Source organism: Ammospiza nelsoni, chromosome 3 (genome assembly GCF_027579445.1).
Source record: "Ammospiza nelsoni isolate bAmmNel1 chromosome 3, bAmmNel1.pri, whole genome shotgun sequence".
In the NCBI taxonomy this organism is placed as follows: domain Eukaryota; kingdom Metazoa; phylum Chordata; class Aves; order Passeriformes; family Passerellidae; genus Ammospiza; species Ammospiza nelsoni.
Genome location: NC_080635.1, coordinates 113,531,853 through 113,555,665, shown reverse-complemented (window position 1 = coordinate 113,555,665; position 23,813 = coordinate 113,531,853). Strand labels below are relative to the sequence as shown.

Below are 23,813 nucleotides of genomic sequence, written 5' to 3'. Positions count from 1 at the left end.
ATGGTGGAAAGTGTCCCTGCTCATGGCAGGGGGTGGAATTGGGGTGAGCTTTATGGTCCTTCCCAATGCAAACCATTCTGGGATTTGATGATCTGTCCCTGCTAATTGTGGTAAATGGATAATGGTTTCTCAGGGCTATGTTGACATAACCAATCACACTACAAATGATCTGTTCCTCAAGGGTAAAATTGAGTGAAATACAGAACATTGACACTTATAAATCAATCAGATCAATCCTGTATGGGTTTTTGTTTTTTTTTTTTGTGTGTGGGACAGAACCCTACACCTCCAAACCAGCAGTTCATCTGGAGCCACTAACGGACACAAGGACTATTTTAAAGCAAATATTCTAAATGAGTCTCAGATTTTCTGCTCTTACCCTCAGCTTCCTAAATGACTGGAATCTTGTTGCCTGGAGTCTGTGTTTGCTCTGCTCTCCTCTGCCCTCCCCTTTCCCTGTGAATTTTGGTGCATTAAGAAAATGTGCCACTTTTCTAATGCAAATGTCTGCCTGTGAGTGGTACCAGAACACGGGATTAACCCATGGATTCTAAGAAACACTTTCAAGTTTCTTCTAACAGGAAATGTTAAGAACATTCCCCAGTGCAAAAGTAACATTTTTATTCCCCTGCTTTGCACAGTGCCCAGCTGCTTGGTCCTTTACCTGTCTTGTCTCATAAAATGCTTTCTCTTGTGGTTCAAAATACTTCCAGGCATCTTCTCATGTGACTTTAATCTCAGGGACAGTGACAGTGCAGGCAGCCTGAGGTTTGTTTTCCTTCCTGTTGTGTTTTGGTACCAGCGTTTCCTGAAGTGTGGGCGCCAACGTCTGTAACATCTGTCTCTGGATGAGCTGTTTTCCTGTTCTGTGTAACAAAGTCACCTCAAATCTGTGCTGGGATATTTGGCATCCATGGATTCACCTGGAAGTGAGTTCACTTTGTTTAAAGGCCACAGTGCCAGGGAGCAGGAAGTGCATTGCTCTGCCCATGCATTGCCTTCCTCAGGGAACACTTTTTGACGTTTTTATTCCCCTGCTTTGCACAGTGCCCAGCTGCTTGGTCCTTTACCTGTCTTGTCTCATAAAATGCTTTCTCTTGTGGTTCAAAATACTTCCAGGTACCTTCTCATGTGACTTTAATCTCAGGGACAGTGACAGTGCAGGCAGCCTGAGGTTTGTTTTCCTTCCTGTTGTGTTTTGGTACCAGCCTTGCCTGAAGTGTGGGCTCCAACATCTGCCTCTGGATGAGCTGTTTTCCTGTTCTGTGTAACAAAGCCACCTCAAATCTGTGCTGGAATATTTGGCATCAATGGATTCATCTGGAAGTGAGTTCACTTTGTTTAAAGGCCACAGTGCCAGGGAGCAGGAAGTGCATTGCTCTGCCCATGCATTGCCTTCCTCAGGGAACACTTCTTGACAGGTTGGGTGCTTTGTAAATCCAGACAAAGAAATGACGAATTCAAATTTGGACGCTTAATTTGAAAATTGGCTTCTCTGCTTATAAAAACAATACAATTAAAACCCTCCACCACCCTCCATTGCTGTCCCATCAGCACATCTCCATTTCCAACCTTTGGGGCCTGCATTTGATGGAGCTGAGCACGTCACTGAACGTGGGAAAAGCTTCTTTACCTTCCCCCCGATGCAGCGCCCTCGCACCGTGCGTAACGCGGGAGCACCCGGGCTGCGATTCGTGCGTCTCCCAGTGCTTCTATTACGGGCACGAGGAAGTCATTATGCTGCAGCTCTGCTCTGTGGAGGCACTCAGTGGGAAGTGATGTGTTCTGGATTGTGTTGGTGTGCTGGGGAGTGGAGGATATGCTGGGGAGTGCTGCTTGACATGCAGATGATGCCTGGAAAAGGTTGGCGGGGAAGCGTTGGAGCTTGTGATGAGGAGAAGCTGCCAAACAAGTGGGGAGCCTCAGAGTTGAGAGCAGGGCCTAAATATATAAAGAAATGCTGTGAGCTTCTTTCTGAGGGGTCTGGAAAGTCTAAGCAGAGCAGTCCTGAATTCCCTTTCTGTTTGCAGGGTTGGAAACCTTTGACATAAGCTGGATCAACCTGGGATGGTGGAAGGTGTCCCTGCTCATGGAATGGGATGAGCTTTAAGGTCCCTCCCAACCTAAACCATCACACATCAAAGCTGGGATGTGTGACCACAAGGTGGGCAGAAGTCAGAACTGTACGATCTTATCTTCCTCATTAGAGGAAATTTGCTGATCATTTGATACAGGAGCCCACTGGCTCCGAGAAATGCATTGTACATCTAATAATACATGTCAGGGAATAGGTTAGCATGGTTCTCAGATAATTAATAAAGATAGCACTTCCATAGCAAATAGGAAGGAAAAAAAAAAACCAACCCGTGCATTGTTTAGCTGGGATATTTCTTTCCTTAGGCATCTCTCCTGGGAAGACCTTGGTGCTTCTAAATGAATCTGCCGCCTACCTTGTGTGCCACCATTTGAATGTGGGCATTGAGGAGGAGCCAGCTATTGGAAAAGCAGCCAGAGATGGATGCCCTGGAAAGGTGCCACTAATTCCTGTGGCAGCTGACAATTAGCTGTTAAGCCTTGCCTTGCAGAGTTCTCAAGGGTGCATCCCGAAACAAAACCAAGGACCTGGAGAAAGGGGAGAGCTGTCCTTGTACTGATCTTGTGGGGTGGTTGTTAAAAGCAGGAGCTGGAGCTGATTCTGAGGTTGTTCCCTTCCAGCAGAGCAGGTCAGATTTGCTGGACCCAAAAGCATTTTGGTTTTTTTGCTGCTGGACTCTGATAGTCCACAAACTCACACTCCTTACCTTTTACACAGGTTTGAGGCTGCCATTCTTCACAGGGAAAGCTGTAAATTAGTAACATCTTCAAGGTGTCATTCTTGATGTGAATCTGAGAATTTTTAACAAAAATCAAGATGTAATAAAAAAATATTCAAAGAAATCCTGCAGTTGGTTTCTTGCATTTGCCTCCAGGGTTTTCTGCCTCTGTTTTCACTTTGTGGCAGTGATGAATAGCAGGAAGCCTTTTGCCAGTGTCTCAAGGGTGTAGTTAGTTAGGAGTGAGGATTGAGCTGGAGCTGGCAGGTACCTCAAGGATTTTGTACACAAGCTGATGTCCCTCCATCCCTCAGGGATCAGACCTGCTCTTTCTCTGGAAATGACTTTTACTTTGTTGGGACAACAATGATTTTGATTAGAAAGGCCAAGCTACAGAATTATAAACGAGATGTTGGGGAAGATGTTTTGGTGTGCGCTGAGCATTTCACTGAGCTCATGTTCCAGGTGCCATTGCTCAGGTGGCAGTGCCAGGAGCCTCTCCATGGGTAGCTGATAGCAGCATGAGCCAGGCTCTGCTCTGACTCTGTCTCTGTGTAATTCCTTTGCCTGGGAAGGAGTGACTGGAATGTGCAGACAGATCTGGCTCCTGTTTCCGTGCCCGTCTCTGATCTGTGCTGCGTGCGCCGACACGCGAGCCCCGGTCCCAGAGCTCTCCCTGGGACACACAGGGGCAGCTGCCTGACAAAGGCAATGGAGCAAGTGTTAGAGAAAGAACCAAAGTGAATTTCCTCTCCTCCAAACCGATTAAAGCAGGAGCAGTGTTGGGAATGCTTCTTGTGAGCTCGGTGTTCCTATGCAGGGGAGTCTCACTTGGGCACTTTGCTGTCCCTGTACCTATTCTTAGCCTGGTTACCAAAAACTGTTGTATGTGCATCAAGAGATCTCCCTGTTCAGGCTGTTTGTGTGTTTATGTGGAGTCTTTTGAGGAGAGAGGGAATTATATCCAAGCTTTTCTGTCACCTCCTTCTCCTCCTCCTGCTCAGGATATACAGGTTAAGGTTTCCATAGTGTCTGAGTGTATGGCAGAGTGCCTGTGAGGCAGGGAAGCACTGCCTGGTACTTGTTGACACTGACCTTCAAATTTAAAATTTGTGACATGGGTGAGCTGATTTCACAGGCTGCTGCTTGAAGGAGTGGCCTTGGTCCCTCTCCCTCTCTCAGCTTTGCAGTCCCTGTCTGAAAAATCCCAGTTTGAAAATCCAACAGCAAACTGCTTGAGGGATTTTTGGTAGGAGATGGGGAGTCCCCTTGGTGGCCGGGAGCACAAGGCAAGGGCTGGTTTCATGCTGGAGAGTCCTTGGAGGGGGATCAGAGAATAGTTTAGATTGGAAAAGCACTTGGAGATCATGGAGTCCAACCATCCCTCACCACTGCCCCATGTCCCCAAGTGCCACATCCATGGGGCTTTTAAATCCCTGCAGGGACGGAGACTCCACCCCTGCCTGGGCAGCTGTGCCAGGGCTGGACAACCCTTTAAGTGAAAAAATTCCTTGTTATCCAACCTGAGCCTGCCCTGGCCATTCATCTCATCCTGCCCCTGTTCCTGGGAGCAGAGCCTGATCCCACCTGCCTTCCCTGTTCCATCAGGGAATGTCAGAGAGGGAAAAATTCCCTCCTGAGCCTCCTTTTCTCCAGGCTGAGCCCCTTCCCTAGCTCCCTCAGCCCCTCCTGGTGCTCCAGCCCCTTCCCCAGCTCTGTTCCCATCCCTGGACACCCTCCAGCCCCTCAATGTCCCTGTCCCAGAGCTGTCCCCAGGGCTGGAGGTGCCCCAGCAGTGCCCTGGCCCTGCTGCCACCCCAGAGCTGGGCCAGCTCTGATGCCACCAGCCTCTCTGCCTGCCTTGGGCACACCTGGGCTCATGGGCACCTGCCTGTGGGCCACCTCCCCCAGGTCCTTTTCCCCCCAGCAGCTTTCCAGCCCCTTTCCTGGCAGTCACAGGAGTAATGGCAGATGGGAAATGGGCAGTGGGACAGTGCCACAGCCACTGAGCTGTGTCAGGGAGCTGTCCCAGCACCCTTCTGTCCTCCCTGCTGCCCCAGGTGTGCTCCCTCTGTCCTTCTGCACCTTCTCTGTTCCCTGCAGCCCCAGGTGTGCTCCCTTTGTCCTTCTGCACCTTTTCTGTTCCCTGCAGCCCCAGGTGTGCTCCCTTTACCTTTCCTGCACCTTTTCTGTTCCCTGCAGCCCCAGGTGTGCTCCCTTTGTCTTTCTGCACCTTTTCTGTTCCCTGCAGCCCCAGGTGTGCTCCCTTTGTCTTTCTGCACCTTTTCTGTTCCCTGCAGCCCCAGGTGTGCTCCCTTTGTCCTTCTGCACCTTCTCTGTTCCCTGCAGCCCCAGGTGTGCTCCCTTTACCTTTCCTGCACCTTTTCTGTTCCCTGCAGCCCCAGGGTGTGCTCAGGACCGAGGAGGGTGATTTAATGAACTTGTTCTAGGTGAACACGCTGAATGGACAGGAATAGTTGGCTCTTGGATATGACTGTGAAGGTCACCAGAATCAGATGCTCATTTTTCAGCAGAGCTTTGTGCTGACACAGGCACTTCCTGTCAATGGGGCTGGAGTGGCACTGAGAGAAGAAAATGCCACTTTTTGAAGGTTCTTGGTAACAAGACAACTGGAAAAATGTGTATTGGGTACAAATTTGGGGTTTCTTTTTATTGCCTGACTTTTTTATTCTGATGTTTCTTTGTTATGAATTCTGCTTTTCTGTTTTGAGAAGTGAAATTAATAAAGTCCCTCACTTCCTGTCCAATGGAATGTCTCCATCCTGGCCCAAGCTGAGCTGCAGATGAGACTTTTTTGGGAACTGTTATGCAAAAGCAGAGGAAGAAGAAACAAACAGTTCTCAATTCTCTGTGAAATGCAATTTTAATGGTTCCTTAGTAATTCTTACAATTATTTAATCATCTGCACAATCCCTGGGATTATTATTCTTCCCAGGTAATAACTGGAGCAGTAAAGATATCTTGTAAATTGAAAAAAACCCAAAAAGAACTGGCATTTGTTGTTTGCAGTACTGGGTTTTAGTAATTGTTTGAAATGACCTTTTGGAATCTCAGAGAGAAAATTTGTTTGCTTGACTTTCTCCCAGATCAGCTCTTGGCAATCTTGATACAGAGCAAAATTGAGTTGTTTTGAGTTTTTTAATTACATTCTGACAGCAAAGCCTGTTTTTCTGTGTGCATTACTGGTTTTTTGCTTTTTTAAAGGTTAAGCTCTGTTTGACAGGAGTTCCATAGATGAAATTTTTGAAACTTTTTGCTGTGGTTGTTTGCCTGGATTTTTTTTAAGCCAGAATTGCTTATCCTGGGTATTCTTAAAAAATAAATATTTATTTATTTCTTAATTGAAGGAGAAAATTCTTGCTGCATTTTTGAATGTCTAGAGACGTGATGATGAAAGGTCTGTGGGTTTTTGGTTGGTTTCATTTGTGGGTTTGCTTTGGGTTTGTGTTATGTTGGGTTTTTTGCTTGCTTTTTTTTTTTCTTTTTCAGCTTTAGAGGTTGTAATGTGATTAGATAATGGAACCTTGCCAGGGTTAGGGAAAGAAAAAAAAAGATTATAATTTTTTTTTACAAAGTTTTAGCAGAGCTGTTGTGAAATCTGGTTCCTCAATGCCACGGGGTTGTGGTGAGAGCCCACTGTGGGTTTGGTTTGTAGGAAAATGTCCAATACCTGAGGGCCCTGCTCCACACCAACTCTGTGTGAAACCTGCTCTTTTCATGGATGACACCAATGGTTCTTCCTCTTTCCCTTTTGAAAATTCTGCCTTTTTTCCACTTCAAAATCTGACAACCCTCAGAGAGCGAAGGTCAGAAAAACCCATTGTGTGAAATCTCTGAGCATTCAGGTTTGCACATGAGAGCTCCTTGCTCTCTGTGTTTGCTGGAGCTGCACTTGTTGGGGCTGTGAGAGCCTGGTCCTCCAAAAACACCAAAGGAGACTCTGGGAGAGCCTTGCCAAGGAGCAGATGCTGCAAAACTCAGCTTCTGCCAGCTCTGGATGAGAAAATTGCACTGATGGACATCAGCATCTCTCAAGGGAAAATTAAATCTCAGAATGAGTGTCCAAGCTGGAACAAGACAGCAGATGCCAGAATTATGTCCACTAGCTCACTTTGGAGTTTCCCTTCCCCTCAGGCTGATCCCTCAAGGCAGCGTGGTGTCCCCAAGGACTGAACCCTGGAGTTGTTTCCACAGGGGACAGAAATGACAGAAAGAATCAAATGGGACCCAGCCACAATGAGCAGCAGCTCAGTGATTCCAGCCTCCTCATCAGGCTGGTTTTGCACTTCCTGACTTGAAAAATTGAGTTTTTCATCCTTGGATCTGAACAGACAAACCTGAGGGGCTCCATATTTCCTGCTAAATTCCAGATAAGATCTTTCACTGTTTGAACTTGCAGAGCAGTTTAGGTGTGTGCTTCCCTGCTCCTGCAAAGAGCTTCATCCACCCCTTCATTTAGTTGAGTTTGTTTGGAATGAGCAATGTTCCTCAAGCTGTGAATACAATAATGGTTGAGCTTTAAAAAAGAAATTAAAAATTAAAAAAAACCCTTCTCTGCAAACAGATGATGTAATGCCCAAGCTCCCAGTTTAAACAGTAGCTGATTTGCCAGGGGATAAAGCAGGGTGAAATCTGTCAGGCTGCCCAATTTCCCACACACATTCACCAGAGCTTTGTTCTCTCTGCTTTCAGATGCAGGGTTCATTTGTGTGTCCACACTGGGTGGTTTCCTTCAGCTTCTGCAGCCAAAGACTTTGTCCAGGGGCAAGAGAAAACCTATAAACCTTGATATGCATCTTTTTGGTTTTAAGCTTTACTTTGTGACTGAATGGAAACCCTGAGCCGTCCCTTTGATGAGCTGCAGCACGGGGTTATTTATTGGTGTCTCTTTGCAGCCACGTTCCTTTGGCCGAGCAGGATTCGCTCCCTGCAAGGTCCCTGGGGCACTGCTGGGTGGGAGACTCCTCGTTCTGCAGCTGCTTTGGGCTGCCCGAGCAGTGTTTACTTGGTGTTGGGACTCTCCTCTCCCAGCCAGTTTTGTACAAAACAAGGAACATTTAATTTTTTTTTTTTTTTTTTAAAGTGTGAAAATTACAAGAGCAGCTTTCTCTGCTGGTGGCAGCTCTGGTCTGTGCAGTGCTTGGTGTCTGCTGACAGGAGGGGACTTTGGTGAGGAAGAGGAAGGTTTGGATCACACTCCCCCTCCTCCTCCTCCCTGGGATGCTCTGTTTATTGGAATTCTTCACTGACCTATTCCTTTAATCCTCAATTTTGGCACCATTTCCCAGAGCTCGTGGTGTAAGCACAGGGCTTTGGCAGCCAGCAGGATGAACCAGCAGGGTTGGAGACATCCAGGATTTGCAATGTCTGCCCGTGCTGGTGGAGGGAAGATGTGACACCAGAAATTGCAGTGACACTTAAAGGAATTGCTTCCATCTTCTCTGGCTTTTTCTATCAAAAAGCAAAAAATGCCAACTTCAAACTTGGAGCAGCTTCATTTTAAAAGCCGTCCCAGTGTGGGGTGAGCCTGTTTGGGGGTTCATTACCCAGCCTGGCATGTGGGGTGGCTTCAGCAGCTTTTCCTGCTCTGAGGGCTCCTTGTGCTGACGCTGAACTGGGGGAGAGCTCCCATCTGTGAGAGCATCTGACTCACAGCACTGAGATCTGCTGGGTTGTGCTGCTTTCAAACAGCTGGATTTCAGAATCTCACCAAAATTCTGAGGGCTGGGAAGCTCAGGGGCTCTCCTGCAGCTGATCCACCCCTCACCTCAAATAAACCATGGTTTATTTTTTTCTGTGGTTGAAAACTAAGAGTAGAGAACCACTTGCAGTTTATGGTGGAGTCGTGCTCGATTTGTTCTGTTTATTATAATTTTATTCCCCACACTCTTCTTGCTGGTTTGACTCCTTCCTCTTTGGCATTGTTTTCACATAAATCCTTTTCCTCAGAATTTCCCTGCTCCCTGCCAGCTGTGCAGCAGCTGGGAAGACACGAGAAACCCCAAATTGCTCTGAAGGGCTGCTCAGAGGGGCACGGCTTGGCCGTGGAGCCTGGGTTTAGCTGGAGCTCCTTGGATGGGCTGCCCCAGCAGTGCTGGGATGTGCTGAGGAGCTGTGGGCTGCACACAAGGAGCCTTTTGTTTGCTTGCCTTAGCAACCCTGCCTCTCTGAAAGCTGAGATGTTCTCACTCCCGGGAATGCTGGGTGTTTCTCGGGAAGCAGCCTTGCTTTGGGACTGGTCTTTCTATCCCTAACCCCCTTTTTTATTTTAAATAATAACAGGAGGTCTCCATCCAAAAGAAATCTGATTATCTGGTGCTTTTCCCTCAAGCAGACTCATCTCTGCTGTATCTCTTCTGCTGGGCACAATGTGCTGAATTTAAATCAATTGTAGTCTTTGCTAAATATCTGTCAAATATTGACTTAGTCTGTGGGGCAAGCTGACTAAGCTGAAATTAATGGTGTAATTCCAGCTTGTTTGGCACAGGTGTGGAGCCAGTTACATTGCAGATGGCAGAGGAAATGAAGAAATTAAGATCTCACCTTGACTGCAGCTCTAGGGGAGGAGAGAGAAGCCTTGGGCTTCTATGGCAGTGAGGAAAGACTTGGTGGAGACAGGGAGGGGGAGTGTTTGCAAAGATACTGAGGGTGATAAAAACCCTTCCCAATGAGTGAGGTCATCAGACAAAAATTGAGGTGGTGTTGTTAACTGTGTGCTATTACAGATGTCATGAAATGATCTTCCACATTCTGGTCCCTTGCCATACCCTTGGGATAATTTTTCTAAATCTACTAAAAATGAGATCCAAAAAAAAAAAAAAAAAAAAAAGAGGCAATCTGGCTGGTTGAGGTTTTGGCACAGATCAACAGGGCTGGTATCTGCTGGCTTGGTGCAGGTGAACAGCTCCACGTGTTCCTGAGGTGCTGCTGCAGAATGACAAAGCCCTGACACCTCCAAGCAGGCAGAGAAGTGGAGCTGCAAGGAGGTGTCTGAAGGGATCTGAGTGATCCAAAAGAGCTGATGGCAGAGCTGGAGCTAAACCAGCTTCCCTCGTGTTTCAGAGCCTGTCCCTCAAACTCCTGGGAAGTTTGGGGGTTTTTGAGGTTGTTTTTGAAAGTTCTGCTGCTGGCAGAAATGAATCTTGGAATTCAAAACAATAAAGATGCAGCTTTGGGGCCAGTCCTGCTTGAGTGACTGCAGGGATCTCAGGGCTGCTACAGTGAATCGGATGGAATTTTATGTAAAAGGAGAGCTCATGAGTTGGTTTGGGGTTTTTTTCAACACCTTTTTTCTCTTTGCTGCAGGTAGTAAGACCTCCATTGTAACTCTCAGTTTTATGGGAGCTTTGTGCCTCCAATCGATTGGTTCCTGGCTGATCTTCAACAGCCCAAAGAGCAAATGTAATGCAGCAAATTCATTATATGCTAAAATATTTATTGTGTTACTGTAAAGGTCACTGATGGCAGCAGAGGCTCAGGAAGACACAGTCCTGAATCTTGCCAAAGATGGAATCTGTCACAACTCTCTTTTGAGAGCAGTGTTTTAAAAAGTACCTGGGATAACTCAGCCCATGCTTTTGTGTTTGGACCTTGTGTAGGTTAATAAATGACTTGTGCTGCATCTGAAAGTGCACAGCTGTATTTAATTTTGTCATGTGCACTCCACAGATGTGGAGGGCAGAGCAAGAAAGGAATCTTAGTTTAACCTTGTCCCTTTTGGCTTGATTTAAGTAATTTGCAGAGTTTTATAATACAGTCTCCACATCTGATTTCTATTCTGGTTGTAGTAGTCTGGAATTGTCAGTAATGCCCAAAGGCATTTTTGCTCCTACCTGAGTGAATTACTTTTGCCCAACATCACCTGGAAAGGTAACAATGAAAAGGCTTCCTGGCAATGAGGTGGGCTGTGACTTCCCTTCCCCTGAACCACAGAACGAAATATTTAATAAATGGATTTGGGGCTGGGAGGAACCTCCCAAACCCTTCCCACAGGTGCAGGAGTGGTGTGTGAGTGTTCCCAGCCAGAGCCCTGCATGCTGTGGGATGCATTACTGACCTATTTGCTGGCAGTTTTAGCATCTGCCTGGGATTAGTTCAGCCAGCTGATCCCCAGTTCTGTGCTATAATGGTGTGTCTTTAGCATGGCTTAGATGATTGGCTACTGAGGAGCATTTTGGAGTCTGGCCTTGCAAATACAGCTTGTTAATTGAGGCTGTGCTGGCTGGCAAAGCTGCCTTTTAAAGTTCTGCTGTCTCCCCTCTGGTTTCTCATTGACGGCAGCCTGCTCCTCCCTCTGCTGGCCTGCACATTTGACACCTGTGGCCACTCCTCTGCCTCTGAGGGGCTCTTTCCTCATCACATCGAGAGTTTTCCTAATTGGGAGTGAGCACTGAAGGGGCTGAGTTCACTGCTCGGGCCCTTTGCCCGAGTGTGCCTTTCAGCAGCTGCAGTGAGCTTCAACAGCTTCGTCTGTCATGATCAGACACAGCTCCAGATAATCCAGCAAATCTCTTGATTATGAGGGTGGAAAATAATATGCTTTGATTTACAGATGTTGCTGCACAAAAAGTGCTTCTGTGAATTCTCTGAATGACAATATCTGGGTGCTTTTGGCATCCCCCGTCTTTGAGCCCATCCATTTTCTGAACAAATCCTGAATTCTGCACACTGGTCTGGACACAGGCAGGGACAGCTGTGTTACACACAAGCTGACAATTAATTATGTTTCAGTAGCATTTTAAGCCAAGTTCAGGGATTTCACTGGCCTTGAAGTTCACAGCAAAAAAAACAGAGGATGGTGGAGGCTGTTGCCCTATGGCCAATTACTGCCAGGTTGAAAAAAGCAAGGGGGACAAAGCATATTTCTCATTAATTAATCCTCAAAACACCTTTTCCTTTCCTCCAGGAAGTTGTGGACAAACCTGAAAGCATTTTCTAGTGTCCCTGGCATTCTGAGCAGGAAGTCTGAAATCTCTTGATTATGAGGGTATATAATAATATGCTTTGATTTACAGATGTTGCTGCACAAAAAGTGCTTCTGTGAATTCTCTGAATGGCCAAATCTGGGTGCTTTTGGCATCCTCAGTCTTTGAGTGCATCCATTTTCTGAACAAATCCTGAATTCTGCACACTGGTCTGGACACAGGCATGGACAGCTGTGTTACACACAAGGAGACAATTAATTATGTTTCAGTAGCATTTTAAGCCAAGTTCAGGGATTTCACTGGCCTTGAAGTTCACAGTAAAAAAGACAGAGCATGGTTTGGTGGAGGCTGTTGTCTTGTGGCCGATTATAGCCAGGTTGGAAACAGCAAGGGGGACAAAGCATATTTCTCATTAATTAATCTTCAAAACACCTTTTCCTTTCCTCCAGGAAGTTGTGGACGAACCTGAAAGCATTTTCTAGTGCCCTGGCATTGTGAGCAGGAAGTCTGAGCAGCAGGCACAGAGGAGTGCAGCTGTGGTGGAGCTGCACCAGCAGCAGGAGCATTGCAGGTGTTTCTGAAGGGGTTTGAGGTATTTTCTCCTTTTGGGCACACCGGCTCTCGTGGTTATGGGCTGACTGACAGATCTGCAGAAGATTAGGAAGTGTTTTCACAAGCCCTGGAGGCTGTGGTCTGTCCTGGCTGTGTGGCAGAGCAGTTTGGGCAGTGCTCAGATTGAATCTAAGCTCAATTCTTGTTTGTGGGGTTCAGTTGCAATCTCGGTTTGCTGTGCAGCCACACTGTGCTTTCAGTGGGACAGGGAAGAGCAGAGATGTTGGGAGGATAGAAATCCACTTGTTTTGGTTGCAAGAGCTCCTGAATTTATGGTGTCAGCTGCTTTTCTGCTGAAGGTTAGGACAGCAGAAAGGAGACATTTAGGTGGAGACTTTTTTTCTACAGATCTGTGTGGTCATCAAGTTATTTTTTCCCCCTTTCTTTCTTGAGGTCTGCTTTATAACCATCAGAGAAGAACACCCCTTTCTGTAGCACAGTTCATCTTTTCCCAGCACCCCTTTCTGTAGCACAGTTCATCTTTTCCTAACACCCCTTTCTGTAGCACAGTTCACCTTTTCCTGAGCAGACATCTTGAAGCAATGTGATTTTCTGTGCTCCAGCAGTGCCTGCTGCTCCTGCTGGCCGCAGAGAGAGCCAGCCCAGCTGGTCCAGGTGTGCTGGGAATTGCTGGTGGCCAGCACTGCTGAGTGAAAATGGCCAAACCCTGGCTGCTGGGGGGGTTTGTGCAAACTCCTCACAGTTGTAACTTCCTCCTGCTTGCAAGAAAGAAGAGCTGATGTGACAACTGGATCTGATTTTACCTCGCGGTAGCAGGTATGAGGTTTGAAGAGTGTCTGTGACATTTTAGTGAGAGGCATTTTGGAGTGGTTCAGATATCAGTGAGGAAAACTGAAATGCTTTGTTTCACTCTCCTGACCCTGGGAATATTGGCCAGTTTGTCAGCTGGGATCCATCTGCCAAGTGTGAAAAATGCCAATCACTTGTTTTTAAAATTTTTAAAAGTTTCATAGTAATAAAATGGTTATAAAAATAGGAATATAATTAGAGTAATAATAATTTGGACAATTTGGATTAGGACAATATGAGACAACAAAAACAAAGAGTTATGGATGTCCGGGTACCTTTTCTGGGCAGCACAAGCCTGAAAAAGGACACACATTAACAAAGGATTAACCCTTAACAACAACAGCCTGTTGCATATTCACACACCTCATCCATGATGCATCAATTCCATTCAAACACAGGATTCTGTCTGCTCATCCTCAGCTTCTTCTCTGAATCCTGACAGCGCCTTTGAGGTGGGAAGAAGTTAATTTCTGCTGATAATGGAGTAATAAATTCTTTATCTCTGAAAGATTCAGGTGTCCTGTGGCTATCTCGCTGCAAGTCCTTTCTTTAAAAAAAATATCCTACATAGGATAGTTTCTATTTTAACATTTTGTTATAAGCTAAAACTATATTTACCACACTACTTAAGAGAATGAATCCAGCATTACTTTCTAACACAACACAGATAATATTCATTTGAATATTTGTGAAAAGCCAATAATAAAATACTCATTTTTCACACAAGGAAAGGTCCAGCTGGATGGGATGATGTCCAGGTAGCAAAGGAGGGAATGAGACAGGCCATGGCTCCGTTTCCCAGTGATTTTTGTATCTGTGCTCAGATGTGCATTGCTGGAGGGAATCACACTGAAAACCACAGAGCTTTCTGTTTTAACTCCCTAACTTGAGCCTGGATCGTACAAAGCAAACCCTCCGAGCCTGTGAAGGGCTTTTTGTGCAGGAATAAAGCTCATTGTCAGCTGCCGTGTTCAGACCCTTGGGAAATTGTGACCATTGTCTGGGCTATTATTGCTTAATAAAAGCTTTGCATTTCCTCATTCAGAGCCTTGAAAATCTGGTTCTGTGCTTTTAAAAATAACTCAGCGTGAGCCACAATTGGGAGCATTCACAGAGGAAATTCTTCAGCCATTTAAAACAAAGTGAAGGGAGGAAAAAAAAAAAAAAAGCTCTCCTTAAAGTGCTTTTACTTATCCATGAAGAGTGAGTGGTGAAGAGTGAGTGTGTCCCAGCCGTGCTTCCACTGTCTGGATGGAGCACAGAGGCTCTGCTCCTGCTCCTGCTTGCTTCCAAAAACCCTCCAGGATTTTGGGTTCGGTGCTATCCCAGCTGGGCACGCTGGATGAATCCTCTTGGGATGTTGGATTTCTTGTGGCTCAGCACCTCGGCACAGGTGAGACCTGCAGGCACTGGTGGGGGTTGATGCTCTCTCCTGTGCTTGATGCAAAAAAGGCAGGAAAATGTTTTTCTTTCTTTGGCCACACCAGAAAAGGTCATTTCAGGTAAAATGAGATGTGGTTACATGCTGAAGGATGAGCAGGATTTTGGGCACCCACTCTGCAGGCTCTGTGGGGAAGGGGGCAGAGGAGGGGGTGCTGTGGGTTCATCACCCCAAAATTGGCTTCTCTGGAGTTTTTACTCTCCTGATTTGTGCTGGGAAATTATTACCCAGCACAGAAGCCCTGAACTATTTTGCAGATCTGCTTTGGAGGTTTTGTTTCTTTCCCTCTGTGTGTTCTTGGGTTTATTTTCCTTCTGGTGTGGAAGTAATTATGTTACTTGTTTCTTAAGTTTTGGCTCCGACTAAGAGGAGGAATGTACTCAGGTTTTTTTATGTTGTGGTGGTGTTTTTTCTTTCCCCGGTGCACTTTCTGCTGTTAAAATATTCCGGACAGCAGTAGCTGCCCACGTAGAGCACACAAATGTGTGTTTAGTGGTTTGCAAGCCATGCTTGCTCTGGGTGTGCCTCGTTGTTGTGTTCAGTGCCAGCCTCTGCCCACACGATTGGCCATCGTTTATCATTGCCATCAAGCTGGGGAGATATAATTTACATTGGTAATTAGTGCTTTGTGCAGGCCAGAATTAGCTGCACTGGCTCTTCATCTGGAAAGAAGTTTTCTTTTGGTGCTGTGTGTTAGGGTGTGAGGTGGGGATGACACTTTGGCTACAGCAGTTGCCAAAGACACTTGGTAGTGAAGGAAGCTGATGGCTGGGATATTATTTGTGTGTCTGGCTTTTATTTGTGATTGGGAATGAATTATAGCAGAAAATGCCTCTTCCATGCCTCAGTTTCCCCACCAAAAACTGAATGCTGCATGATTTGCCTGAGTGTGTTCATTAGCAGGGATTACTCTGCTCCCTTCTTCTGTCTCCTGGAGCAGCTGTGATGGGCACAGGGATGGTGGGGACAAGACTCAGCCATGCAGTAGCTGAATTCTGTCACACCATTGTGTAGTTTGGTGCTGCTGGAAATGTTATAGGTCATGTGCACCATTACAATTATTTCCATGCCAATGTTTGGAGATCTGCTGTGCCCACACGATTGGCCATCGTTTATCATTGCCATCAAGCTGGGGAGATATAATTTACATTAGTAATTAGTGCTTTGTGCAGGCCAGAATTAGCTGCACTGGCTCGTCATTTGGAAAGAAGTTTTCTCTTGGAGCTGTGTGTCAAGGTGTGAGGAGGGGATGACACTGGCTACAGCAGGGTTGCCAAAGATGCTTGGTAGTGAAGATGGGACATTGTCTGGGTTTTATTTGTGATTGGAAATGAATTACAGCAGAAAATGCCTGTTCCATGCCTCAGTTTCCCCACCTCAGTGTCCATTATCAGGAATTACTCTGCTCCTTTTTCCCATCTCCTGGGGCAGCTGTGATGGGCACAGGGATGGTGGGGACAAGACTCAGCCCTGCAGTAGCTGAATTCTGTCACACCATTGTGTAGTTTGGTGTTGCTGGAAATGTTATAGGTCATGTGCACCACGAAAATGATTTCCATGCCTGTGTTTGGAGAATCTGCCGTGCCCACTTTCGTTTCTATTCACATGACTGATCCAGGGTCATATGTTAAGAATATAACTGCTTTTAATTTATTATTTTTTTAAAACCATTGGTGTCTAAATGCATCTAATAGAAATGCAGACTGGAGCTCTTTAATGAGGCGTAAGTCAATCCTGGCTCTCTTTTTTTATAAGACAAAACCACCTCACACACTGGCTTCTTTTTCTATGGACTTCTGCTTTGCATTTCTACACATTCATCATAGCATGAAGCCTCTGACAAAAGGAAATAAGAAAAGGCTGTTTAAGAGACGTTTTGCTGTGCTTAAACCTGAACCTTTGCAAAGGGAAAACCCTGGGCTTCGGCAAGTGAGGCTGTGTGATGACAGGAAGGAGAAATAAAAATGATAATGCTGAATAAGTTTAGTGTAGTTGTTAATTGTACAGCAACGGAGGAGCTCTCAGGAAGGGAAATATTTCCAGTTTTGCTCCTTGCCTTTGCAAAATCACAAAATTCAGGTGATGATTGGAAGTTTTTGCCACCAAAAAATCTTCATTTGCTGGCTAAGGCAGTGGTCAAGGCCATGAGCAGCAGCATTTGAGTAGTGTGTGGCTGTCTCTGATTTTGGGGGCTTTGGGAAGAAATGGCTTTGCTGCAGGAGCAGCAGTGAAATAAAAATGATAATGCTGAGTAAGTTTAGTGTAGTTGTGCAGCAAAGGAGGAGGTCTCAGGAAGGGAAATATTTCCAGTTTTGCTCCTTGCCTTTGCAAAATCACAAAATTCAAGTGATGGTTGGATGTTTTTTGCCACCAAAAAAAATCTTCATTTGCTGGCTAAGGCAGTGGTCAAGGCCATGAGCAGCAGCATTTGGTTGTCTGATTTTGGGAATTTGGGAGGAAATGGCTTTGCTGCAGGAACAGCAGAGAAATAAAAATTATAATGCTGAGTAAGTTTAGTGTCGTTGTGAATTGTACAGCAAAGAACAGGAGCTCTCAGGAAGGGAAATATTTCCAGTTTTGCTCCTTGCCTTTGCAAAACTGCAAAATCGCAAAATTCAAGCGATGGCTGGAAGTCTTTTGCCACCAAAAAAAAATCTTCATTTGCTGGTTAAGGCAGTGGTCAAGGCCATGAGCAGCAGCTTTTGGGTGGAGGCTGGGGGTGTGTGGCTGTCTCTGATTTTGGGGGCTTTGGGAGGCAATGGGGTGTATGGGGGGTGTGTGGCTGTCTCTGAGTTTGGGGCTTTGGGAGGCAATGGGGTGTGTGGGGAGTGTGTGGCCATCTCTGATTTTGGGGTCTTTGGGAGGAAATGGGGTGTGTGGGGGTGTGTGGCTGTCTCTGATTTTGGGGTCTTTGGGAGGAAATGGGGTGTGTGGGGGGTGTGTGGCTGTCTCTGATTTTGGGGGCTTTGGGAGGCAATGGGGTGTGTGGGGGGTGTGTGGCTGTCTCTGAGTTTGGGGGCTTTGGGAGGAAATGGGGTGTGTGGGGGGTGTGTGGCTGTCTCTGATTTTGGGGGCTTTGGGAGGAAATGGGGTGTGTGGGGGGTGTGTGGCTGTCTCTGAGTTTGGGGCTTTGGGAGGCAATGGGGTGTATGGGGGGTGTGTGGCTGTCTCTGAGTTTGGGGCTTTGGGAGGCAATGGGGTGTGTGGGGAGTGTGTGGCCATCTCTGATTTTGGGGTCTTTGGGAGGCAATGGGGTGTGTGGGGGTGTGTGGCTGTCTCTGATTTTGGGGTCTTTGGGAGGAAATGGGGTGTGTGGGGGGTGTGTGGCTGTCTCTGAGTTTGGGGGCTTTGGGAGGCAATGGCTTTGCTGCAGGCACAGCTCGGCTGTGGCTGTGGTTTGACGGCTGAGGTCAGAGCACGCTGTGAAATCAGACTCTGCTCACACATGGCTGTGGCTGGATGTGAAATCCTCAGTGGTTCTGGCACTGACAGCGCCCAGCCTCGCACGGCTGGTCCAGAGTGGGGAAAAAAGGAGATTTGCTGGGTTTGGAACAGCCCCATCCTTTTCTCATGGGTTGGTCCTGCATGGTCAGTGTGGTGACAAGGCCCAAGTTGGGGTCCCGGGCTCCTTTTGCTAGAGAGGACCCCAAACTTGCTTTACCAGGTTTATGGAGGAAGAGAAGGAGGAGAAGGGAGCCTTAGCAACTCCAGGCTGTGATCCAGGACTGAAAGCCAGAGGTTCCTGTGATCTCTTGCTGGTCAGAGTGACCCCAAGATGAGTTAGAAAGTCTCTTTTCCCAGCCTGGTGGTGGAACAAGGAGTCAGAGAACTTCAGTTCTCGGTCTCAAGGTTGTTTGTTGTTCCTTATCTATAAAATTCTTTCTCCTGGTCTGCTGAGGTCCGCTCAGTAGGTCAGTTATGGCACACTGATGCCCCCAGGGTGGTATCAGTTATCTTTTTATACTAAAAAACACATGTACAATATTTAGGTATTCCCAATACCTATCACCTATGTTAGACAATGAGCTCCTACTCTAAACCAATCCAAAAGTGCCACCATCACAGCAGAAGATGGAGGCCAAGAAGAAGAAGGAGAAAGGCTGGACATGACCAGATCCCTCCATCTTGCCCCCTGAACCCCCATTCTAAAAACCCCAAAAATCAAATTTTCACCTTGTGATAAATTCACTATCATTCTACTTAAACTGTTGTGGCTTGAGGATCCTCATATAAGGTTGGTAATTTTTTCCATGGGTCATAATCAAAACCACAGGTGCCTTGGCCTCTGTGCCAGGGTCTCTGAGCCCTCTGGCAGGGGTCTGGGTAATCCAGGACAGCCAGAGGGATGTCCTGAGGTTTTGTGTATAGAACAATAGATCTGTAAGACAGAACATGAAGAAGATGTTGATGAATTTTCTGAAATGCTGGCCCATGAGAAAAGTTTCTGAGAGAAAGTAGTCAGAGAGTCAGAGCTGTGATTTTTAATTTAAAAAATTTCTTTCTACAGGCAGTCAGACTTTCAGATTTAGCAAGGCTTTGCATACTGACAGGCTGCACATTGACTTGCAGTCACAGGAGCACAGTGATAAATTATTTAATTACAGACACCCAAAGAAGCGAACCAGGCGCCCACTGGGCTGTGTTGTCCCTCTGCTCCCCCACTTTGCAGGGTTTCTTGCTGGCTGATTCCCAAAATGCAGCTGTTTGCAGCAGCGGTCTCACAATTATTAATGCTAATTAGCAAGGTTCTGCTCTGTGAGTGTTCCTGCACACACACAAAGTGCTCTCAGCTCCTCAGCCGCCTAACGAGCGTGTGCTCACCCCTGTTGTTAATTAGCAGCATCCCTCCAAGGACCTGTGCTCCTCCTGGGGACGGGGGTTTGGTGTGGAGCTGCCTGTGGTGGTCAGAGCCAGTCCCTGCTGAGACTCTCGTGCAGTCTCTGCCATGGCTGGGTTGTCAGCTTGTTGCCCTTTGTTTTAATCCCTGTGCACTCTCCTTGCTAAGCAGCACGGTCGCTAAGGTTAGTTCTTTCCAGGTTTGCCATTAGAACCTTGCTTTAATCAGTGCTGACAAAATCCTGGCTGGATCTGTGCTCCGGGTAGGGGTCAGGTTTAAGAGTTGTTCAGAAAGCTTTGATGCCACAGGAACATGGTGCTCCTTGTGCTGACAACAGTTTTGTGTCTCTGCCTCTTAATAACCACCCTGTAGTAACACCTTCTTCCTTGATTTGCAAAACAGCTCAATTCTGAGAAGAAATTTCCTCCTGAAAATGTGGAAGTGCAGTTTGTTCTTGGCAAATCCAGCTGGGGCTTTATTATGGCTCTGATTTAATATCCTTGGTGATGGAATGCTCCTGTTGTGGGGGAAACATCTCTGAGAGGTGATTCTCTCTACAGGACAACATTCCACTCCTATTTTTTTTAACACTGAAGGCAATAGAAAGGGAAGAAGCTGGTAAATAATATGACTATAAATGAGAACCAAATGATACTTTAATTTTTATGGATGTTTATGATAGAAAAGCAACGTGAGATCAGGAGGTCTTTCCAGAAGAGGAGGGCTGCTCTTAAATATCTCTGCTTTGTCCCTGGGTTTATGTGTTCAGTATCATCCAGAAAACTCTTGGTTTTGCATTTGAGTGTAATTTGCATTTAGATTGGCTGCCTGAAGGGAGTCTCTTGCAGGGGAGATGGGGCTGTGTGGCTCCAGTCTCTCGCAGATCTGGCTGGAAGTAATGGCATTTACATAAAAACCATTAGCTCTGTTATTGATAAACATGAAAGGCATCAATTTCATTTAATTTTTTGATGAAGAGCTTTTAATATAAGCACACAATAGCACTGAGGTAGTAACATTCCTGTCCCCCCATCTCTCTGTACTGACCTCTTGTTTTAAGGGCAAGCTTTGATGGGGATTTTGTTGGTGGAGAGATGGGAAGTTATTTCTATTCCAATTTACTGGAGTAGCCAGTTGTTGTGCTACATTGTGGGGAATTATTTAATGCCCATTTGAAGAGGTGTCTCTATTAATTGAACGGGGATTTAATGTCTCCCTGAAGCACAGTTGGTCTGTGTGTGATGTACACCAACACGTACTGCTGGCAATTCTATGGATAATCTTTTCCTTAATCAAAATGGGTTTAAGCAGAACTTCAGTGGCGCCTCATTAAGGGGATAAAGTGTGTTGAAACAACAAATATATTAAAGGGAACTTCTTTGGTGCACTCCAGATCAGAGCCCATGCAACCCTTCAGCACCGTGGCTGCACAAACATTTGTTCCCCTGCGTGTGTAATGGTGCTTTGGGGACCAGGAGTGTCACAGAGAGCTGTGATTCACTGCCTCTGGAGCCACTGGCTTTGGGAAGCTCTGCTGCTGCTCTCATGTATAAATACTCTGCTTTTCTCCTGGGCTGCCTCAGGTCTGACCTCAGCAGCCTCCAGAGGCAGCGGGTGCTGCAGTTGTTTTCAAGCATCGCAGCATTTGCTTGCTGAGAGCTTTGCAGGTGCTGTGAGTGCCTGACCTCGGAGCTGGGGAGGTGAGGGTGCCTGTTTTGCATTGATTACCTGGCCTGCTTCTTTGTCAGGACCTAGGACATCCCTCTGGCTGTCCTGAAGCAGCCAAGACCCCTGCCAGGGGGGCTCAGAGACCCTGGCACAGAGCCCAAAATGCCCCTGTGGTTTTGATTATGACCCACGGAGCAAATTACCAACCTTATATGAAGATCAGCAAGCCACGACAAATTAAATAGAATGATAGTGAATTTATCACAAGGTGAAAAAGTAGATTTTGGGGTTTTTAGAATGGGGTTCCAGGGGCGCAAAATGGAGGGATCTGGGTGTGTCCAGCCTTTCTCCTTCTTCTTCTTCTTGGCCTCCATCTTCTGCTGTGATGGTGGCACTTTGGATTGGTTTAGAGTAGAAGCTCACTGTCTAACATAGGTGATAGGTATTGGGAAGTCATTGTAAATATTGTACATGTAGTTTTTAGTATAAAAAGATAACACCGCCCCAGGGGCAGGCAGAGTGCCTGAACTGTCCTGCTGGACAGACCTCAGCTGGACAGGAGAAAGAATTTTATAGATAAGACACAATAAACAACCTTGAGACTGAGAAATGAAGAGCTCTGACTCCTTCTTCAAGTGCTGGGCTGGGAAAAGAGACTTTGGAACTTTTCTCGGGGTCACTCTGACAAGCTAGAGATCCTGGCACTTCTTAATGTAAAAAATTTGTTTAAAATTTTTGGTCACTTTATATTTACAGCTCTTTTCCCTCTCTAACAGGCTCCAGACAGATGAGTAGAGAGCTGGCTGCAGAAGAGGGACAGATTCCAGCTTGCCAGCTGCTCACCGTGTACAGTGAGTACCTTCATATTTCAGGAATAAAACTTTCTGTGGTGCCTGATGCCAGCCTCAAATTGCCTCCATTGGGGCACAGCATTAAGTCTGCATGCTTGGACAGTGTTTTCCTGAAAGTACAATCTTCCTTGGCTTAACTCTTGTTTTGGGAGAAGCTGTGCTCCAGTTTTACCTAAAGTGGTAAATTGTGTCCTCATCCCACTTGCAGTGGCAGAGCAGAGAACTGCTGCAGTTCTGCTCAGGGCTGTGGGGAATCAGCTCTAAAGGTGTCACCTGAGGCTTCCTGTGTGGATCAGGAGTGGAAATGCTCCCCAGAGCTCTTCCAGCCTTGCTGGAGGTGCTGGAGCTGAGCGAGGAGGGTGGATGAGGTTCCTGCCACGGCACATGCCGGGGTTGCTCATAAATGAGTGCTATGAAATCAGCCAAATGAGGCTTGGCTGGGCTGGTGGGTGGAAAACAGCAGGAATAAACCACTGGAAAGCATTGCCCAGTCCATGGTAAGGATGGCAGGTTTGCCCTGAAAGTGGAGGAGAAAATCTTTATTTCATGGGGAATTTTTACACATTAAAATGCCTTGCATGCGTGTTAATGGGCTGTAATAACGAGCCTGTGCTTTATGAGGTGTCTGCAAACATCTTAGAACTCGCAATTGTGAGGGAGTAAATACTCCAGCTAGTAAATTCTGAGTAATTGGAATGTCTTGGCCCATGTGGGGTGGCCAGACTGAAATAGGGAATTGCCTCTGAAAGGCAGGAGGATGCTCTAGCACAGGCTGCAAAATGCAGGTGAGTGTGGGAGCTGCAGGAATTGAGTTTATTGTGACAGTCCTGCCAGGTGATCCCCTAAGGATCATGTGGGATGATGAATCTTGAAACTGAAAGTGTTTGTTAACAAAAGTCAGGGATGAAATGATGCATTGAGAGACTGGGTTGTGTCATCAGGTTGGTGTGGATGTACCCAGGGAGGAGGGCAGAGAATTCCTGTGCTTTATTTGTGGCTTCCTCATTTCTCCCATACCCAACCAGTACATGCAGGGGGTCCTGGGCTCAGGTGTCTATTCCTGTGTAATACAGCATTTCTGTACTTCTGGATCCAGGAAATGTTTGTGCTCTGCCAAACACAGCAGGGACTCCCCTCAGCTGGAACACAGCTCCTGTGAAAAATTCCACAGTGAATAACAGGACTGGGAGCAGCACTGGGGGCACGTGAAGGACAAACCAGGCTGGTATTGACCAACACTGTGCCAAGGTCCTCATCGACAGCTCTGATCCCAGGCTGTGCTCTGAGCCAGAGCTGCTGACTCGAGGAGCTGCAGTCAGTCAATACCATTGAATTCTCCTTCTCTTTTGCATATCTTAAGGAGGAGGGAGTCTCAGGCTGACAGCTGTGCAGTCTGCACAAGGCCAGGGCTGCACCGCTTTCCCCCAGTGCCAGGATCTCTAGCTTTCAGAGTGACCCTGAGAAGAGTTCCAAAGTCTCTTTTCCCAGCCCAGCACTTGAAGAAGGAGTCAGGGCTCTTCATTTCTCAGTCTCAAGGTTGTTTATTGTGTCTTATCTATAAAATTCTTTCTCCTGTCCAGCTGAGGTCCATCCAGCAGGACAGTCCAGGCACTCTGCCTGCCCCCAGAGCAGTGTTATCTTTTTATACTACAAACTACATGTACAATATTTACAATTACTTTCCAATGCCTATCACCTATGTTAGACTGTGAGCTTCTACTCTGAACCAATCCAAAAGTGCCACCATCACAGCAGAAGATGGAGGCCAAGGAGAAGAAGAAGGAGAAAGGCTGGACATGCCCAGATCCCTCCATCTTGCCTCCTGAACCCCCATAC

The 23,813-nt window shown here is 46.6% G+C and overlaps 1 protein-coding gene across 6 annotated transcripts in view; it reads left to right on the top strand.

Annotated features, from left to right (window-relative positions):
* EXTL3 (exostosin like glycosyltransferase 3) overlaps positions 1-23,813 on the top strand; it is a 132,754-nt gene that overhangs the window by 3,889 nt on the left and 105,052 nt on the right. For 2 of the 6 annotated variants that reach the window (XM_059468121.1, XM_059468116.1), the window contains exon 2: positions 21,903-21,977. The exons of 1 other annotated variant lie outside the window; for it this stretch is intronic. The gene's annotated coding sequence lies outside the window, so the exon portion shown is untranslated. Of the gene's footprint in view, positions 1-802; positions 930-1,119; positions 1,327-2,030; positions 2,165-14,497; positions 14,574-21,902; positions 21,978-23,813 lie in introns of those variants that run through there. 3 more of the 6 variants (XM_059468117.1, XM_059468122.1, XM_059468118.1) reach the window with 3 other exon arrangements.